This window comes from Vicugna pacos, chromosome 28 (assembly GCF_048564905.1).
Source record: "Vicugna pacos chromosome 28, VicPac4, whole genome shotgun sequence".
Taxonomy (NCBI): Eukaryota; Metazoa; Chordata; class Mammalia; order Artiodactyla; family Camelidae; genus Vicugna; species Vicugna pacos.
The window spans coordinates 6222412-6241565 of NC_133014.1; the positions used below are offsets into that span (position 1 = coordinate 6222412).

A 19154-nucleotide genomic window follows, 5' to 3' on the forward strand; every position below is an offset into this window, starting at 1 on the left:
AAATGCTTTCATTCATTCATTTCAGGCAGCTCCTCAGGGCTGAGTTGTGTTCAGCTCAGATTAAAGCGTGTAACAAATTAAGATGTGCTTTAGGCACAAAGCGTGCCCTCAGGGAGGGTAGACTCTATGAGAGAGAGCTGAACGGCAATGATCACACTGCGAAGTGGGATCCGGGCAGCTCTGTGTGAATTCTATACTCAGCAGGAACTATCAGAGCTCTCGGACGGAAGAGACTAAAAGAAGAACCGTCAAAATGGCAAAGATATAAAAAGATATAAAATATTTGCCCAAAAGCGTTTCTTCACCGTTGAATGAAAGTGGTCCAGCTGTATTTAAATATGCAACCCTCTAGTGTCCACAGTTTCCCGTTTCTGTGTTCAGACAAGCAGGAGGAAGGTAGAAAAGCTATGTAGAGTCCTTCCCACGCCACTCTGAGCCATTAGATGTGCTTCCCCTTTGAGAAGCTGAAGCTGGGCTCCCCATCCCTTTGAGGATGTTGGAAAAAAGCAAACAACCCGCTGAACCCGGGGTACGGGTGTGCACACCAGGTCAGCCTTGATGCAAGCTCTTTCTACCCGCCAGTCTCTCCCCCTGAGACAGTCAGTAACCAGGAAGGGACTGGTGGGTAACCACGTGGGGCTCTCATCAAACCCACCCACCCACCGACCAGCTGTGCTCCCCTCCTGCATGAATAAGACTAGGACGGCTGACCAGCAAAGCCGCACTACCTGTGTTCTTTGTGCTAAGTGTCCGCAAGCTGCAAACGAGTTCCTTCAGCTCTCCCTCGCGTTTTGAGGGTGTGTGTGCTATTTCAAAGCAGGCTTTCAGAGGCATCAGAACAACCAGACAGTTGAGTTATCACACTGCTCTGTGTGAGCCATGGTCCCTGATGGAGAAGTGAGTATCCCCTTTCTCCCTGGAGAAGACACCGCCTCGTAACAGGCTGGGCTCACTCCCTCGTGACCCAGCAACCCCGTTTCACTAACAACTCGACAAGCAGCTGTTACTCATGCTGTAAAAAGGTGGTGTGAGGAGAGAGTCATGTGGGTCCCAGACAGCTGCCTTTTCTCAGATGGTGAGGGCACAAAATGGGATCTGTACACGGTGACACCCAGAAAGGGGGGGGGGCGTCTTGTTAAATGTAAGCTGAGCACTGCCTGAACCTTTCTCTGTAGATCTTCCAGCCAAACTGGCCAGATGCAGGAACCAGACGCTATGAACGGTTCAGGTGTTCTGTGCTGACTTGCTGGAAAAAGTATGCCTGGGGAGAATGTAAAAAAGCTAAGCAAAATCTGAAAACCTCCCTTCTAGTCTACCGAGGAGTCAAGAGGGTGACATCAGGAAGCGCTGGGACAGTGACTGTTGGGCCGTGGGCTCCATCACCAGACCCCCTCCACCACCAGAAATTCTACACAGACCACCGTCTGGCCACAGCACCAGCCCCGGTATGGCATGAGCTTTCCAGTTGGCCTCCCAGGTTGCCAGCCTACAGTGAATGCCCCTTCTTGATTTAAAATAAATTTTAAATAAAGAGGCACTGAAGGTGGGTGCAGGTAGAGCTCAGTGGTAGAGCGCATGCTTAGCATGCACGAGGTCCTCGGTTCATTTAAAAAATAAAATAAACATAATTACCCCCTGAAAAAACCACCGACAAAAAAAGAGGCACTGAAAGTTCTCAATCTTGCTCTTCAGACAAAAGCAAAAGTTAAAAGCAGCCCCATGAACGCCAGTAAAACCAGCTGTTTCTGATTGAGAGGCAAAAATAACCCCGTAACCGACAGCGAAAAAAGCCAACACACAAACAACACCCACATCAACCAGGGTGCCTGACCTCCCTGCAGGAAAGCCGGGACCCCCCTCACGGGCTGTCGGAGGAGCGAGTCTTGGGTGACAAAGTGACTACGTGTTTGTGAACTAAGCATCCACGTGCCAACAGCTCTGACACTGGCCTTCCTTGATTGGCATGTGTCCTGCTCCCAAATTTTTCCTTTTACCATCTGATGGGTTGCGGGAAAGCCATGATTATAGTCTCCCTATTACAGATTCTTTATCTACGTTCTGTTTTCAGTCATCCCTTGTCAGTCTTAATTTTGAGATAAGGTATTTTTGGACAGCAATCATTTTAAGTAGGACATGTATACACATATATGTGCGTGGATGTATACACACACATATTCTTTTTTTTTCTTTCCTTAACACACATACAGTTCCCTACAGAACTCTTAACGCACGAAAATGTGACAATTACTGTAGATGTCTTCCCTGGTCTCTTGGGGTCGGGGAGTCACGAGTCGCGCAGGGAGGAAGTCTGTTAACATTCTTCCTTCGTGACAAAAGGAAACAGGAAAAAGGAAAAGAAAACGGGCCCCCAACTATGTTGTGAAAATGCCAAGCATTCGCCAAGCAGGTTGCAAGTGTGAGGGACCAGCTCCTCCAGCGGGAAGGCCTGATGCACAGCCTGTCCACGAGGCCCTCACAGGTGGGGCCCAAACCTCCCCCGAGGCTCAGATCTGTGACTCCAGCTCCGGCCTCTCCTCTGAGTTCCAGGCTCCCGCGTCCATGTCCACCTGTCCCTCCCCACGCTGCCTGGCCGCCCAGAGCTCTCGAGGTTCACAGACTCAAACAGGAGCTGTGATCTTCCCTGCTCAAGGAAGCTCCTCTCCTCCCCCATCTTTATCTCAGGAAAGGACATCTCCATTCTCCCCATCATGTCCCACACCCCACCATCACCTGTCAGTTCTAGCTTCCAAGTATTCCTTAAAACTGTCCCCATTTTCCACCTGCACTGTCACCATCTCGCCCAAGTCTCCAGACTGAGCAGCAACCGAGAGTCTGCAAGTGGCCTCCCCGATTCAGCTCTTGCCTGTCCCTTCCCTGCGCTCCTCAGAGGCAGCCACAGTAATATTTTAAAGGTGCTCATCTAATCAGGCCACTCTCCAGCTCAGAGCCCATCAGTGTAGGCTCTTCACGAAAAGGAAGCAGGCTGGTTCCAGGGCCGGAGCAGGAAAAGGACTGGGTGGGCCTGAAGCATCTTACTGTGCCAGAAAGTAGGACGCACTCAAAGGTTGATGGGGACCCGTCAGAAATCAGCTCAGTATCATATGATACAACTTATCTGTGGAATCTAAGGAAATGACACAAATGAACTTATTTACAAAACAGAAACAGACTCACAGACATAGAAACCAAACTTATGGTTACCCAAGGGGAAAGCGGGGGAGGGATATATTACTTTAGGATTTGCAGATACACACTACCATATATAATATAGATAAACAACAAGATCCTACTGTATAGCACAGGGAACTACATTCAATAACTTAAAAATAGCTATTATGAAAAAGAATATATACATACGCATAACTGAATCACTATGCTGTACGCCAGAAACTAACACAATGTTGTAAATCAAATGTACTTCAATAAACAAGCAAACAAAAACAGCTCAAAAGGGTTCTCACTGACCAAACCTGGGGTAATCCGAGCATCCAAATTGTAATTTATTGAACAAAGCAGGAATCCATGAAACCATACTGATACAAGGGAGTGAATGAATGAACAGGGGAGGAGGAATGCTCCTCCTTCAAGCAGACTGGCAACTAACACATGCAGGAGGGATGAAGGAATTTTTGAAACTTACCATTTGGCAACCACCATGGTAATGACTGTTTCAAGCGAGAGGCATTGATGGCTACTAAAACGAGTGAGTAAATGCTTGATGAGAAAAAGTATATTTATCTAGTCTTAAGATACCTTTTAATACTTATTAATTCAAAGGAAAAAAAATAATGCAGTGGAGAAACCTGGCAACGCCGCCTTAACTGAGTGATCAAAGTTAATGTCACTGGGAACAGGACTGATCGCCGTCCCGGCCTTTTGATAGGTTGCATCACTCTGCGTGTTCCTGCCAAAAATACATAATCTGCCTCAGATCATTAGGACGCATCAGACAAACCCAAATTGAGGGTCATTTTATAAAGTCAATGACCTGTAATCTTCCCAAATGCCTGGGCCATAAAAAACAAGTCAAGACTTAGGAACTGGCCCAGATGGGAGAGACAAGTAAATGCAGATGAGACTTGGGATTGGCCACTAGACCATCGGGGATGTGGGTGGGACAGTCTGCAAAATTTCAGTGGGGTCTGAGGATCAGAAGGAAATACGGTATCAGTGTGAACTGCTTAAATTTGATGATCATGCGATGAATATATAGGAATGCATCATTCAGCATCGTATCAGCAGCTCACCTTCAAATGGTTTAGTAAAAAATAGCCGTACGTGTATACACAAACAGTGTGGAAGGCAAGTGAGATAAACCTTAGCAGGAATTCTTGATGATGGCTATGAGGAAGCTACCTGCGTTCCTGCAACTTTTCTCTGAGTTTGAAATGATTCACAATAAAAAGGTAAATCAAAGTTGCGTTAGTTTCTGGTGTACAGCATAGTGATTCAGCCATACGTATATATATATACACATATTCTTTTATATTATAAATCAACTGTATAACTTAATATACTTAAAAAATAAATAAAAGAACTTGTACTCGCAAAACTTTTCCCTAAAAACCAACCAACCAATCAACCTTCGTTTCCCCATAACACTTAGGACAAAATGCTAAAAAATAAACACAAGGCTGTTGGTGACCTGGCACCTAACCACCCCATAAATCAGTTCCAGTCTCCCTCAGCTCCAGGCCTTCATATATGCTGTTCTTTCTGCTTTGAAATGCTGCCCGATCTGCGTCACTGCCCTGTTCAGGTCTCGGTTTAAATGTCATTTCCTCAGAAAGGCCATCCCTGTCCTTAGACTGGATCAAATTCTCCATCATGACGTGATATCCTATGTTTTCTTTTACAATGTTAAAATTTACAATGTTAGTTTCAGGTGTGCAACAAAATGATTCAATCATACACATACATATATCTATGTATTTTCTTTTCAGATTCTTTTCCATTATGTTATTACAAGAAACTGAATATAGTTCCCTGGGCCATACAGTAGGTCCTTGCCCTTTATCTGTTTTATATATAGTAGTGTGTATCTATTAATCCCAAACTCCTCATTTATCCCTCTCCACCCTTTTCCCTTTGGTAGCCATATTCTGTTTCCCTGGGGAGAGTATAGCTCAGTGCGGGAGCACGTGCTCAGCATGCATGAGGCCCTGGGTTCAATCCCCAGCACCTCAATTGAAAAAAACAAAAACAATATCCTATGTTGATTTAGGTAACGGCCCATTGGAAAGCCATCTCCTACCCCTCAACCCCCCACAACTAGGCGGTAAGTTCCGGGTTCTACTCTTTTCCTCACCTTCAGTGCCCAGGGCTGTAGCGGAGTCTCTGGAGAAAAGGAGCTATTCAGTAACAAATGAATGGATTTTTATTACTTTACTCCAATACCTTATTTTCTTGAGACCTCAATCGTGTGGACCTTACTTTGTTTTACCACACAGGGTACTTGCCCAGGAAGACCAGCCCGTGGAGGTAAAGGGGCTGCTGCATTTACAGGGCTGAATGAGGACGCTGACATGTAAAATGATGCCCCTTAATGACTTAAAACAACTGATGTCAGTAATTAGGACTCTCTTCATAGTATGGAGAAGGTGATAGAAGAAAAGTTAAGTAAGGACTAATTAATTTCACATAAGAGTCACCCTGGGACCCGCTGCGCGAACTGATGTTAATGATGTGTTTTTCTATAATTAATTTTTATGTGCTGTCCTGGGGGCTCCCACCGCCTTCTCCGGAATTGCTCCTTGATCCTTGCACCTAATCCTTCCACCCCACCTACACTGCCAGGCCAGCCTTCCCCGTCAACAAAGGCAGACCAGAGAGAACTGGAAATCGATACCCCCGCAGCAAAAGCTTATGTGACAACGCTTTCTTTGCTCAGAGGGGAAATTAAGTCATTAACACATGCAAGAGTGTATTTTGGAAATAGTATGTTTTTCTTTGCATTTTTAAAAAGTCTACAGTGGAGGACAAAAGGGAGAAAGACAGTATTCAATAAACAGAAGGGCAAGAGATCCAAGTTCAAGTTTAACTACTACCACCACCTGGTTGCCTGGAAAATCATGTACTTTCTCTAGGTCTCGGTGCTCAAAGGTGACAGCACCCTGGGCCCTTGAAGGCAGAGGCCGAGTCAGATGACCCTTGGATTTGACAGTGAGAAGTACTGTCAGCTACAGCAAAAGCTTTGACAGACAGCAAAGGAGAATAAACCAGCCCCTGGTCCTCATGACTTAACCCCTGCTTGCCCATTGGGCAAACGCTGGTTAACACCAAGCAAATCACGTGCTCTTAAAAATGACATCAGCTTGTGCTTGGATGTCCTGCTCTCTCTACCGCGTGCCATGCCGCCTTAATTCCAGCGACAACACTCCCCACCTCTCACCAGCACCTGCCTGCTTATTTACCAAGGTGTCTTCTTACTCGCAGCACTGAAATTTTTAAATGACTCATAAGTAAACCAAAAAGATCAGGGTGCCGTGGTCCAGCTGCCAGGCAGAATGGACCCGTCTGCCTCTCCTTGGTCCACCCCTGATGGCTCAGAGGCTTCCTCCTGATTCAAAGTAATTGTGATTCTGAACACCCCTCCCCACGTTCTTTCTACGTTGCTTCCGAGTTTCTAGTTTTAAACAGACACAATACACTCGGTTGCACTCAGAGCATGCTAAATGCGCTTGGTTCTGCTGAGCATTATTACTGTCTATTTTTTTTTCTTTAAAAGCATCACATTTGAAAAATCAACTTCAGAGAGTTCTAAAGGGGAAGAAAGGGGAAAATGTTTTCTTTCCTTTTTTTATCATCACCCCCAAGTCACCACGAATTTAGTTTCATTCAGGTCTAAATGGGGTATCTTTAAATGCTCATCAAAGGATGTCCCTTCCACCAGCAGGTGGAAAGGGTGTCCTGGGAACGGATCTGCCCAGCTGATCCGGGCTCGTGAGAAAGGCAGGAAGAACACGCAGCATTGGGAGCTTTGGCTCAGAAACTGGGCAACAGCTTATTGAAACAGTTTTCATCACCCAAGCAAATTAGCTATGTGTTTAATACAGGAAAGAAAGATTAGTCATTAGCCAGCCAAATAAACGTGTGTCACTTAAAAGGAATCCTAACTTACAGTCTTGCCTGATTTTTATTGGGTGTTTACATGCCATAGGGAGAAATACACGAAACCTACTGCCTGTCCTAGATAAAACATTCTTGAGAACCCAGACCTCCCTAGATTCATTTTTGGGGTTTTGTTTTGTTTGGGGATGTGTTTCTCTCAATATGTCAATTTCAGGAAAGCTCTTTAATTTTGTTTGATTAAGTAGGGATCTTAGCTTTAATCCATCTAATCGAAATGTATTATGGGAAGACATAATAACTAAAATATGCCTGGAGAGAGAAGCGCGATTTAGAACAGGGGTTTTCAGAGGAGCCCTTTCGGAGAGAAGCAGCCCGGACCCCTGCCCCCATCTTCACCTTCTCCATTCAAGCTGAGCTTCCCAGGACCCTCCATAAGAGGTATGGTACATTCTACTACCAGCAGCCAGACCCATCAGTGTGGGGAATGGCCTGGTGGCAAGCTCACTGCTGTATTCCCAGCACCTCGCCCAGCACCTGGGACACACCAGGGGTGTAGCCACTTGTGAATGAAGACATGGTTGGAGGAAGGATGGGAGGACGGATGGAGGGAGGGAGGCAAGAATGAGACCTACAAGCGGGCAGACAGCTCCCACCGTGATCAAGCTCTGAAACATTTTCTCACATCTGGATTGCAGACGGCATGCACGATGACTCAACAAAGGAGGTTAAGGAAACAGAATCCGTAGGAGTGAAAACAAAGCAACTGAGAATGCTGGTGGTTTTCAAGGAGACGCAATCCTTCGCTGATGGGATCCCAGAAGGAGACTCAGCACAGAGGTTATGACATCTGTCCGTCGCTGTGATCCCCTCGAATCAGACGTGGTTCCAGCTCCCCCGACCCAGTCTGGGCCTTGGTGAGACAGACTAAACAATTTGGGAGACGTCTGTCCATAACTCGTGAAGGGCAAACGATGACTTACTCACTAAAATCACCAAACATTCAAACAGGGAGCACACACTGCAGTTTCAAGAGATAATCTCAAGGAAAACAAAAGGACATGACCCAGTGGGTGGTAAACTTGAGGATGAACTCCACTTTCCTGCTTGAATCCCCCCCAAGATAGAAATATGAACACAATCTGGAACAATGCTGTCAAGAGAAATACACCGTGAGCCACCTTTGTGATTTAGAATGTCTAGAAGCCACATTAAAAAAGTAAAAGGAATACAACAACTTAGTGAATATAACAAAAAAGAAGCAGACTGTGGGGACCAGCGGAGGGTATGGCTCAGTGGTAGAGTGTGTGTTCAGCGTGCACGAGGTCCTGGGTTCAATTCCCAGTACCTCCATTAAAAAAAAAAAAAGAATCAAACCAAGCAAATAAAAAACAAAATAGAAGCAGACTCACAGATATAGAGAACAACCTAGTGGTTACCAGTGGGGAGAGGGAGGGGAGTAAGAGGTATAAACTATTTATGTATAAAATAAGCTACAAGGACATACTGTACAACACAGGAACATAGCCAATATTTTATTATAACTATAAATGGAGTATAACCTTTGAAAGTCATGAGACACTATATTGTCCACCTGTAACTTACGTACTATTGTACAACTATACATCAATTTAAGAAAAAAGTAAAATGAGAGAGGTGATTTTGAGAATATGCATTGTTTAACCCAACATATACAAAATATTATCATTTCAACCTGTAACAAATTTTAGAAGTTATTCATAGGATAGTTTAAATTCTCCTTTTCCTATGAAATCTTTGGCATCCAGGATGTAGTTCACAGTTAACGCATGCCCCAGCCTGGACTCATCATATTCCATGGTCTCAGCAGCCACCCGTGGCCAGTGGTGGTGCACCACCAGCACTGGTCTAGCAGGACAGATGGATGAACGAATGCACCTCCAGCGAGCGTCACCCGAGGGAGCAGCTGCGGAGCGCACCCCTTCATGGGTCTCAGTCATTCTGGCCTGCTCTTACTTCCTGTGGGTTCCTGCCATCTGGTTTTGATGAGGGCCACTCACAGGACCTGTCACCTGACTCCCAGGGTGAGCCCACGACCCTGACCTTCCAATCATAATTCACACCTCTGCAGTCGTCCAAGAGGAGGGTGTGGGACCAAGGGAGGCCATTCAGAGTCCCTGTCTGGGACTGGTCTGCAGAAGCCAGGGGAAAAGTCCCCTGGGGCTGCTCAGGTGGGATATGGGGGCTCCCCATCACAGGGGAAGGCTGACTCAGGATGGGACCACGCAAGCCAGCCTGAGGCAACATTCGGGTCCCTCTTCCGAAGACTCTGCCTCTGCTCCATAGCCCCCCCTACTTGCTCGCATCAGTTTAAGCTAATCTGAGTTGTGCTGCAGCCACAGACAGAGTCGTGATCCAGGCCAACCACAACGCACGTTCTCCCACTACACGCCTCGGGCTGCCTGGGGCGGCGTGCCAGGCCACAGAGGGGCCCCCAGTCAGGCTCAGGACTTTCATCTTTTAAACGTCATCAGGGCGTTGTTGCTCTCGTTCCCTCCCCGGTCACCAGCTGCCGGAAACCCCAGCTGCTGCACGGTGCAGCAGAAGCCTGTGCCCCTCTGTTCTCCTCCACGTGTCTGCTCTCTGACCTCATGTCCCCCTCCCTGTGTCCTGGGCCGAGAAGCGGAGTGGTACCATGCGTTTGTCTTTCCACTAGGATCTCACTGGCCTCCTTGTGAACTGCATGAAAGGCCTATTCTGAAGCCCTGACCTTTCAGAATCAACCGAGCACAAAAGGAGACTGTTCCTGGCCCGAGGTTATAAATGCAAAGATGACAGCCCTGTCCTCCGCGTGTGCAGGGGGCATGCACAGATATTCCCGGCGTGATGGCAAGTATGATCGCCAGGAAGCAGCCACTCGGGGTCCTAGTGAGCAGCCCCTGGGGGGCTGTGGGAATAAGGCCCAGCCCGGCCTCGACCCCACCGTGGAGGACGACTTACTGAGAGAATTCTAATAAATGTAAATTTCAGTTTACCTACTAGGCGATTTTGGAAGCAACGGATTGAAGATTTAACATTAGGCCGAGTACTATCCACTGTCCCTCCAGATTGGGTCTTGTTCTTTCCCAAGCAAGTTTCGGAGAGAACTGAGGGCCTTCCCTCGTGTGCTGGGTCAGTCTATTCCCATGATGATGGTCACCCACTGCGGTTAACACCATTGTCTTAGGAGATCTGAACCAGCCCCATTCAAAGTCCACGGAGAAGCAGGTGGGGTCTCTTCCCTCCACCCGGCACAACAGAAAGCCTTTACAGGACAGGTGATTACAATTCCAGGCTCAATTTTTTCTTGCTCCTCTCTGAAGTTCGGCGCACTACTTACTGCTTCGTTAGTGTGCTCAGTGTTTTCAGTGATATGGAAAAATAAATGAGTTAAATTCGTATCAAGTCGTGAGTGTTTTTTTTTTTTCCCCACCACTGAACCCCCCTGCCGAGGAGCTAGCGCTAACCCACGGGTCTGAGGTTTCTGGAAAGTGCAGACCACAAAGGTTCACTCTTTATTGCTCATTATCCTCCTTCAGACGTGAACGGTCGGGGAGACCCGGGCGGGGAACAGCCCTCCCACCTCTGCAATTTGGGAGCATGAACGTCCTCCTCGCCTGGTCCCATCACAGGCTCCCTTCTGCCTGACTTGAGAGAGAGGACAGGTTTGCAGAGCTGATGGGTGACCCTGTGCTGCCCCAAGATCTCAGAAGAGGCAAACCTCTGTCCAATTAGGGTCTGTTCTCACGCTGGCGGGGAGAGACCCATGGGGAGAATTCTCGCCTCCAAATGGCCAGGACACCCATTTCTGGGGGTTCCCAAAGCTCTTTTTTGCTGAGGAACTGAAGGTCTACCCTGCCTGAACCTCAGTTTCTCGTCTTCAAAGTGGGAGCACATCGCACCTCCCTGGTTCAGCAGCCACGAGGACCACCCGAGACAACACGAGACCCCCTGGACCATCAGGCTCCACTGGTCTGCGGGCTGCTTCACTGTTCCTCACTGAAGGTCATTCCTGAGGGTGTTTCCACCTCCTCCCATACAAACAAGAACTCTCATTTCAAAACCCAGAGGACCCAGAGAAGAGAAGCAGAGAAATAAAAACTTCAGCTCTTCCATGGACTCATGACCCACGATAACCCGTATTAACAAGTCTCATTTACTTTCCTAAGTCAGCACGGGTCCATTTTATGTAGTTGAGATCATGCTGCGGATATAACTTTGCACAGTGCTTTTTTCACTTAACATGAGACGTGTTTTCCCATGCGACGCTGTCATCCCCAGAAATACTTGTAATAGCTGCATTTTATTCCACCCACTGGTCGCTCAGTGGTGATTTAACCACACCAAGCTTCCCAGACGGCTCGGTTGCCAACTTCTTGCTAACACAACATCACAGTGCGGGGCACGGCCTCTTCTTCAGTTGGGCTGATTCCCTTAGGAGAGGTCCTGGGAAAGTTGTGGGGCTCAAGGTGTGATGATATCAGGGGCTCTTCACACCTCTGGCAGGTGGCTTTCCTTGCATTCACTGCCATAAGTGATGCTATGAAAAGCCCTTTTCACATCCCCAGGAATCACCTTTTAGTACTTTTTTGATAACTTGATTGATGAAAAATCATCGTTTTTATTTGTACTTCCTCGAGTCTCAGGAGACTGATCATTTTCCTGTTAACCATCTATCACTCCTCCTTTGTGCCTCTTTTTGTGTAGGGCAGTGGACCCCTTCAGTGTGCTGGGAATTGGCGGAAGACTTTGGCAGACAATGGAAATCTACATTTCTAATGCGTGCTGATGCAAGCGCTTTTTGGGCCAGAACTGGAAAATTTCTGAATTAGAGCGGGAGTTTTAAAACCTGTTCCTAGGGTTTTCCTCATACTGAAGATTGCATTCTTTTCTACAAATATCCTCTCTAGGTTAACCGTCTTTACATTTTGATTACCTTTTTTTAAATGAAGTATAGGCATTTAAGTCAAATCTGTCAATATTTTCTTTTGGAATTTGTTTTTGTTCTTCTAATCTAAGGAATTCTTCACTTTTGGAATTTTACGAATGTTCCTTTTTCTAGTCTCTACTGCTTTTTAAAAAAGTTTCACTGTTTATCTGGAATTTAAGTTGGCTATGTAGGGCAAAGGGAGGATGTAAACTTTTAGATTTTGTTTTTCAGAATGTCTGACCACTTTCTCCACCCCCAGCCCCATGGAATGATCTCTTCCTCCCTCAAAGTCTCTTTTAGCCTCCATCAAATTCTTACAGACAGTTGGGTCTCCAATGCGGGCAGAACTGTGCCAGGTTTTACCCCTTCTCCTTTTTGTCGATCCCTTGCCAGGTTTTCAAAACCTCTTTGCCCCAAACTTTAGCCTTGAGAAAACTCCTGGTACCTGAAGCATTCTGCAACCCTTCTCCAGAGCAAACTTTAGAATTTAACAACTTTAATTTCTTCCTAGAGATGATTAGGGAATGCACCAATATATGTAATTGTGCTTTTTATAGATATTAGATTAGCTACTACAAAGTCACGTTTATCACTTTATAAGAATCTCATGGTTTGAATTACAGTGGAGGCAGAGGTTTTAGAGCTGAAGAGACCCCAGATCATTGACCTGTTGTTCAGTCACTATGGGGAAACTGACGCCCAGAGACAGAAAGTCAGCTGCTCAAATTCCTGCTGCTAATGGGACCCGGGGCTGGAGGTCACAGCTGGTCTCTGCTTACAACTGTGTTTCTCCCACTGACTTGCGGCCACCAGCCTCTCCTTTCCAGGACTTACTCGTGGTCACAATTAAGCAGGGAGGTTAACAGTTTATTTAAAGACACTATTTATGGTCTCCTAATTGTTTTTATTCACATTCTCAGCTACACGAAACCAAAACACCGGGAAATCCCTACTCCTGAGACAAATGCCCAGGGAAGGGTGTAAGATGACCCAGCACTGCTGGCCCCGTGTGCTGACCATCTGCCCGGCCCACGGACTTGTGGCAAAGTGACTCAAGGCAGAGAACTGGTGTCAGGGCAATTGAGGACAAACAACAACAAGCTTTTCCTGAAACAGAGGTCGTTTTGCCAGTATCCAGCCTACAGTTCAGCAGAGACAGTCTTATTGGACATGTGGGCAAGTTTCTTGACTGTGTGAATATCAAACTAAACGAATTTCCAGCTCCAGGTCTGTGTGTTCATGGAGTAGAAAGAACTGAACTCTCCAGGTGTCTCCAGCACTACAGTCTCTGATTATGTGAGAAACGCTCTCAAATACCCACATATTTAGGCAAAAGATCACTTCTTCAATCCATGATGGCATGAGTGTATTTCTGCCATTCGACAGGATGCTTTCAAGAGACAGCATGTGCTCTAGATGGAAGAGACCGTGCTAAGGTGACCTGGCTTAGCTCTTTGCCAAATTGTGTGGGGCATTTGAGGCCCTGCAAATTCTCTTTTCACTGACCATTGAATTCCCCCAGAGCCCAGAATGGTTAACAACACAAACTCCGATTCAGATCTTGATTTTCCCTGTTATCACAAGAACTTTTCATGGCCATACGCTCCCCACGATGCAGATGTTTCTTCTAGAACATGACTGATGTGATCCTGAAACACTGCACCCTAAGAAAAAACCAGGGGTGATGAAAAACACAAGGTTGGGGCAGACCACTGAGGACCCATGGGTCTTTATAACCAGAAACTCGCAAAATTGACAAAAATCCTCCCCAACTACACCAGGAACTGAACTGGCCCTTGAAACCAGTAGATCAGCCAGTAGATTTTGCTCCAAAAGAAGTTACATACACACTATTCTTGGCTTTTTTCTAAAGGCATTCATAGCCTACTAAGGTTTTCTCTTCCTTGTGAGATTGAAGCAGAACATGAACCTGGAAAACTTGAGGAAAAAAAATCTCACTTTGGCCAACCCAATCCGCAAGACCTACAGACATCATGCCTGGCTGGGGAGTCACCCACGAGCTCACTGGATTAAAAAAAAATTTTAAACCTACTTATTTATTTATTGTGGTAAAAATATATATAACATAAACTTGACCATTTTTAAGTGCACAGTTTGGTGGCATTAACTATTTTGCCACAATAAAAAAGAAAGCAAGCCTGCTAAAAGCCTATTTTAAAAAAAGAATTCCAAGATAAGAAGATGATCATACATTATGCTCACCCACCATCATCCTCCCTGGTGTTTCACTTGTCTGTTCTCCGACTGAGCTCCACGAACAGCAGATCAGCAGCAGCAACCAGACCTGCAACGGCCCAATTCCAGGAGGGGCTCTAACGATGATTATTTCTTACACTCCAAAGGCTTGAAGGGTTCTGAGCTAAACACATGAATAGTCAATGCTGCTTTCCTTTTCAAGTTCATGTTTTGGGAGGAAACAAGAGAAACTATGTGCCTTGATAGAATGTGGGTGGAAGCTTCGAGGGCCAACATAGGTTTAAGGTGGATGTCTGATGGCCCAGGTCCAAGTCGTGGCTGTGTGACCTCGGGCAAGTGGCTGAACCTTTCTGGGCCTCAGTGTGCAAGCTATAAAGTGAGGGTAATATGAGAAGTAGAGGAGTTAATATGTTCAAAGCATTTCCGACCGTGTACGTCACGTACTGGTCCTCCCCAAAGAGCTATTATTATTAAGAGACTCACCAACCAAAATGTTTCAGGTGAAGGCCCTGAATATTTAAAGCATTTTTATTTTGTATGGCTGAACGTCAAGATGAAGTTCAGAATTCTCATTCTCAGCATTTACAAAAATACTTTAAATAACTAAAGGACATGAATAATCGCTGTTCTTTCAGGGACAAAAATACATACTCTTTTTCAACTTAAGAAAAGGCTTATTGTTATTCTTGGTCGTCAATGGCACAAGAGTTGTTCTCAGAAGGGAAGCAAATCTTGACAGCTTTGACTTAACTTCCACACCCAGAGGACGTCAGGTAATTTGAAAGCGCAAACACACACACAGGCAGGAGACGAGATGCCTTTTTAATTGTCCCCTCTTCAGAACTTTGTGGGTGTCTTTCAAAACCCTATATAACCTTCTTAGGGTTTCTCTACAAACTTAAATACTTTAGGCACATCTGATGTAAAACTTAACGCTATAAACTCTGAACACTTTTTTTTCTTAAATTCTAGAGAAGTCAAATATTCCAGGATTGTCTTTGGCTATCCATGATGTTGGCATCCAGGAATTTTCTGTAAATGCCAGAGCAAAATGCACAACAAACATAGAAACAAAAAAACTAGAAGGTGGGTGGGGAGCCACCTCAGAAGTCCCCACGTGGCCTGCCAGGACAGGAGCGGTGGCACTGAAGGCTGGCACGGCCCCATCCATTTTCCTCCGGCCAGACACGGTGCCCAGAGCAGGGAGGCCATGGCACCAAACTTCCAGGAGTGACAAGAAAATGACTGAAGAAGGAGGAGATTATGACAGAAATTCCAGAACTGTCTGGAAAATTCCAGAACTGTCTGGAATACTCCATTCCTGGCCAGAAACCCCTCTGCAGGTCGGGGCTGAGAGCAGGGGTGAAATGACATATAAGAGAAGCTTTCATTGTCAGGGGAGTCCTTGGATGATTCAAGACAGCCAGTCACTAACAAAAGTGGACTAGAAACCAGGATGGGGCAGTCCCTGCCCAAGGAACAGTGTCCCCCTCAGAGAAGCAGCTGGCCAGAGTCAATCTCAAGTTTAAGGAAGGCGGGAAGGAGCTCATGGCGTGTGAACACTGCAGTGTCGGCAGCCTCATGATCAAGTCCAGAGTTGGCGACCAGGCTGCCGTCGGATAGTCACGGCGTGGTCCTGCCCAGCAACGACCGCAGAGGCCTGGATGCTGGTATCTGATTGGTGCTGGCCAGCCTGAGATCCCCCCCACTCCCCGAGGCCAAAAGGCGTGCTGAGTCTCTTGTTTATTCTTAGCCAGTGCTAGGTTGGTGCTGAGATACTAAATAGACAAACGAACAATGGCCAGGCAACATGTAGAAACAGAACCCTGACCCACAACCTGTAGCAATCTGCCCAGGAAACCAACCCGTGATCGATAGTAACCAGCCAGGAAGCCAGCCTGCGGTCTCTAAGTCAGACTTGTAGGCGGTCAGACCGCTACCTTCAGCAACAATCCCAAAAGCCAAATAACCCCTGTGATAACCAGCCCTGAGTGGCAAGGACTTGATTTATAACTGACAGTGCCCCAAATTTCCAAACTCTCACTTCCAATTTAGGAATGACCAGAGAAAGCTGCATACTCACCCCAAACAATCATACAGGATGCCCGGCTTCTCGTGGGTCCAACCTCCCCACGCGGACAGCCTCCCATCAGGGCACCCAGGAGCCCTGCCTTTTTTCCACCGTAAATCTTTCCCACTCCTCCGCTGGCCCTTGAGTCGCTGCCAAGACACAGGTGATGGTGGCTGACTCTCTTGCTTTACCGGCTCTGAGTGAATAGCCTTTGTTGATTCTCACCTGGTTGGTCTTCGTTTATTTCCGCAATCCAGTGTCTCTCGTTCCTTCCTCATCCTTGTCTCCCTGTCCCCTTCCCTAACCAAAGTGGCACACAGTGAATTAATCACTTTGAACAGCAGGGCCAACCACTGCTCTGGCAGAAGGGGCACCTACTCAGAACCAGGGCACACCCTCACAAGGCAGCCTCTTCTGACTGTCAGGCTGCACGGGTGACGTGCCCAGACGCAATGCACGACGCTGGTGCTCACGGATCTGGAACTGGAATAACTGACAGGTCCTCTAACTCGTCAAGTAGAAGAGCTAAATGAGAAGGAACTATATTAAGGATCTGTTTCAAAACGCACCTTCTGGCCTATGTGTATCGGCACCGCACCCCACATCTTCTGCCTGTAGAGCTAATAGGGAACCATGTGGAGCATGGTTCATAACCACTGGCCCCTCAGCCCCGCTGGGGACTGGCTGAGCAAAGGAAGGTGAACTTTTCAGCAGAGTTTATGTATACTTGTTGCTTCTAATTCTCTGAAAACTGGTGCTCGGAGTATGAAGTATGTGGTTGAAGAGAATTATCAAAATACTTGCTGATCTGAGCCCCCGAGTCTCCAAACATCCCGGGTGAAAGGGCCTGCGGGCTCCTCTGAGCACCAAGACCCCCATCCCAGCCCCCGGCGCCCACCCTCAGGGACATCCCAGCCTCAGCCTTGCGCCTGGCACAGTTTGGGACCTGCTAACGCTGGGCGAGTTGGGTAGTTAAACTACTTTACTGATATGGACCTCATGACACAAGCCACACATCAGGGCAGCACTGAAGAAAACATGAGTTGGCAAGTCTCCAGATGCCTGCAGACGGGGAGGCTGACCCGACCTTCTATGTGAGTCTCCCGGGCCGGATCAGGCCGGACTGGACCAGGCAGGTTGCGGCAGTTTCTCTTTTCTTTTCTGGGGTCTCAAGCCTCCTGAATCACCCACTTCCCTTCCTCCCTGGGGAAGACGTGGGGGCAGGACCTACTCAGTCCTGGTGCGGGCTATCGGGACCCCCTCTTCCCATTTTGCCACCTGTCTGAGCAACTCACTGATGGGTGAGATAAAGGAAGACGTCCCTTCACACAGGAGTCCTTGATAAACTCATCTACTTTCCAGAAAGGGATCCTTCAGACATCTTTATAGGTCATCTACTTTCTTAAACAAACATTGTTTTTTTCTTAAAAAGAAATTCAAGTTAATATTGGAATTTGAAGAGCATTTGAATTTAAATTATTTTCCTCCTTCTTCTTGACATAAGCATCAAAAAAATAACAGAAAACATGACTTAGGGCCATTTCAACGATTAACAGAATTCAGTATGTAGAATAAAATCTCTCAAATATACCAAAAACCTACATTGAAAAAACTGTTAACTATTTACCTGAACTGTCCAAACACCTTCCCCTAAGGAGGGCACTGAACACCTCTTTATCTAGACACGTGTTCCTGCCCCACCCTCTCCATCCCCCAAAATAAAATTGCTGTTTGGCTGTAACCTGATTTGAATGTATGTCTGCAAGAAAAGGGAGGCTTTATAGCCAAAGATTAAAGCCGGAGCAAAGCAGAGACTTTGGACTTTGATCAGAAAAATGTATTAAATTCCCAGATGAGGCTGATCAAAAATGGAAACACCAGGAGACGCCAGCCTTTTTCCATTCCTTTCAGGAACAGCTGGGGACAGAGTCATTTCATTAGAACTGTACTTTACTGTAAAAGAATCCAGCTACAACTCATAAAAAATGGCTGTTTTCTGATGTACGGGGTCTCTTTGGTTAAAGGAGGAATGCTGGTGAGGCCACCTGGAGCCGCCTGGTCCTGCGGACATACCTTGGATGCTGTGCTGGCCTAACTTCCTTGGTCCCCAGACACGTCCCGCAGACAGGGACCCGGGTTTCTCTGGACCAGCAAAGCACCCAGGCATACGGATAATAAAACCACACAGGGTCCTAGATGCCGCCCACCTATAGTTAAGTATTTTCTACAGGCAAAGCAGCCGGGTCAGGGAAGGGGCTCCACCGATGCTCATACCCAGAGTGACCCTGCAGTGTCGGCCCCCAGACCCAGGCCCAGACCCACAGGCACGGTGACAAGAGCCGATGGAGGCTTCCTCCATGTGCAGGTTACACCCCTGAGATGAGGGATGGAAAACAAAAGGATCCTCTCTGCTCACGTGCAGAAGAGAGCAGTTACCTCCCTCCATGTCTAGAAAGGAGAGAGAGAGAAACCTTTGCTCCTTTGAGATGGGAGGGAAAGGACTCTGGGTTTTTAACCTTGACCTTTAGGAATGTAAATAAAATATCTGCAGGAGTCAGAGAGTCTCATGTGTCTGGGCTTTTATGACCTTGAGATGCTTCCAAGGCTCCTTGCCTTTGGACACATAAATACCTAGGGAGACAGTACTCCAGTCTTCCACCCGGGGGCTTAACTCTGGGTGTGTATGTGTGCATGTGCGTGTGTGTGTGCAGGTGGAAGTCTACAGGGTCAGTCTGGCTACTGACTGTTTCATCCCTTAGTCACTGGACACAAGAACCGGTCATTGGTCTGGCCCATCCCTACACAACCCTACAGCAAATCCAGCCGCACAGATAGGGAGTATGCTTGCTT

General features: G+C 46.9%; 1 protein-coding gene across 9 annotated transcripts in view; it reads right to left on the reverse strand.

The window, feature by feature from the left end:
• The window catches only part of NPAS2 (neuronal PAS domain protein 2), a 133680-nt gene that overhangs the window by 97816 nt on the left and 16710 nt on the right, over positions 1-19154 (reverse strand). Inside the window, exon 1 of one of the 9 annotated variants that reach the window (XM_072951311.1) lies at positions 16317-16335. The exons of the other annotated variants lie outside the window; for them this stretch is intronic. The gene's annotated coding sequence lies outside the window, so the exon portion shown is untranslated. Of the gene's footprint in view, positions 1-16316; positions 16336-19154 lie in introns of those variants that run through there. 9 annotated transcript variants of the gene reach the window in all.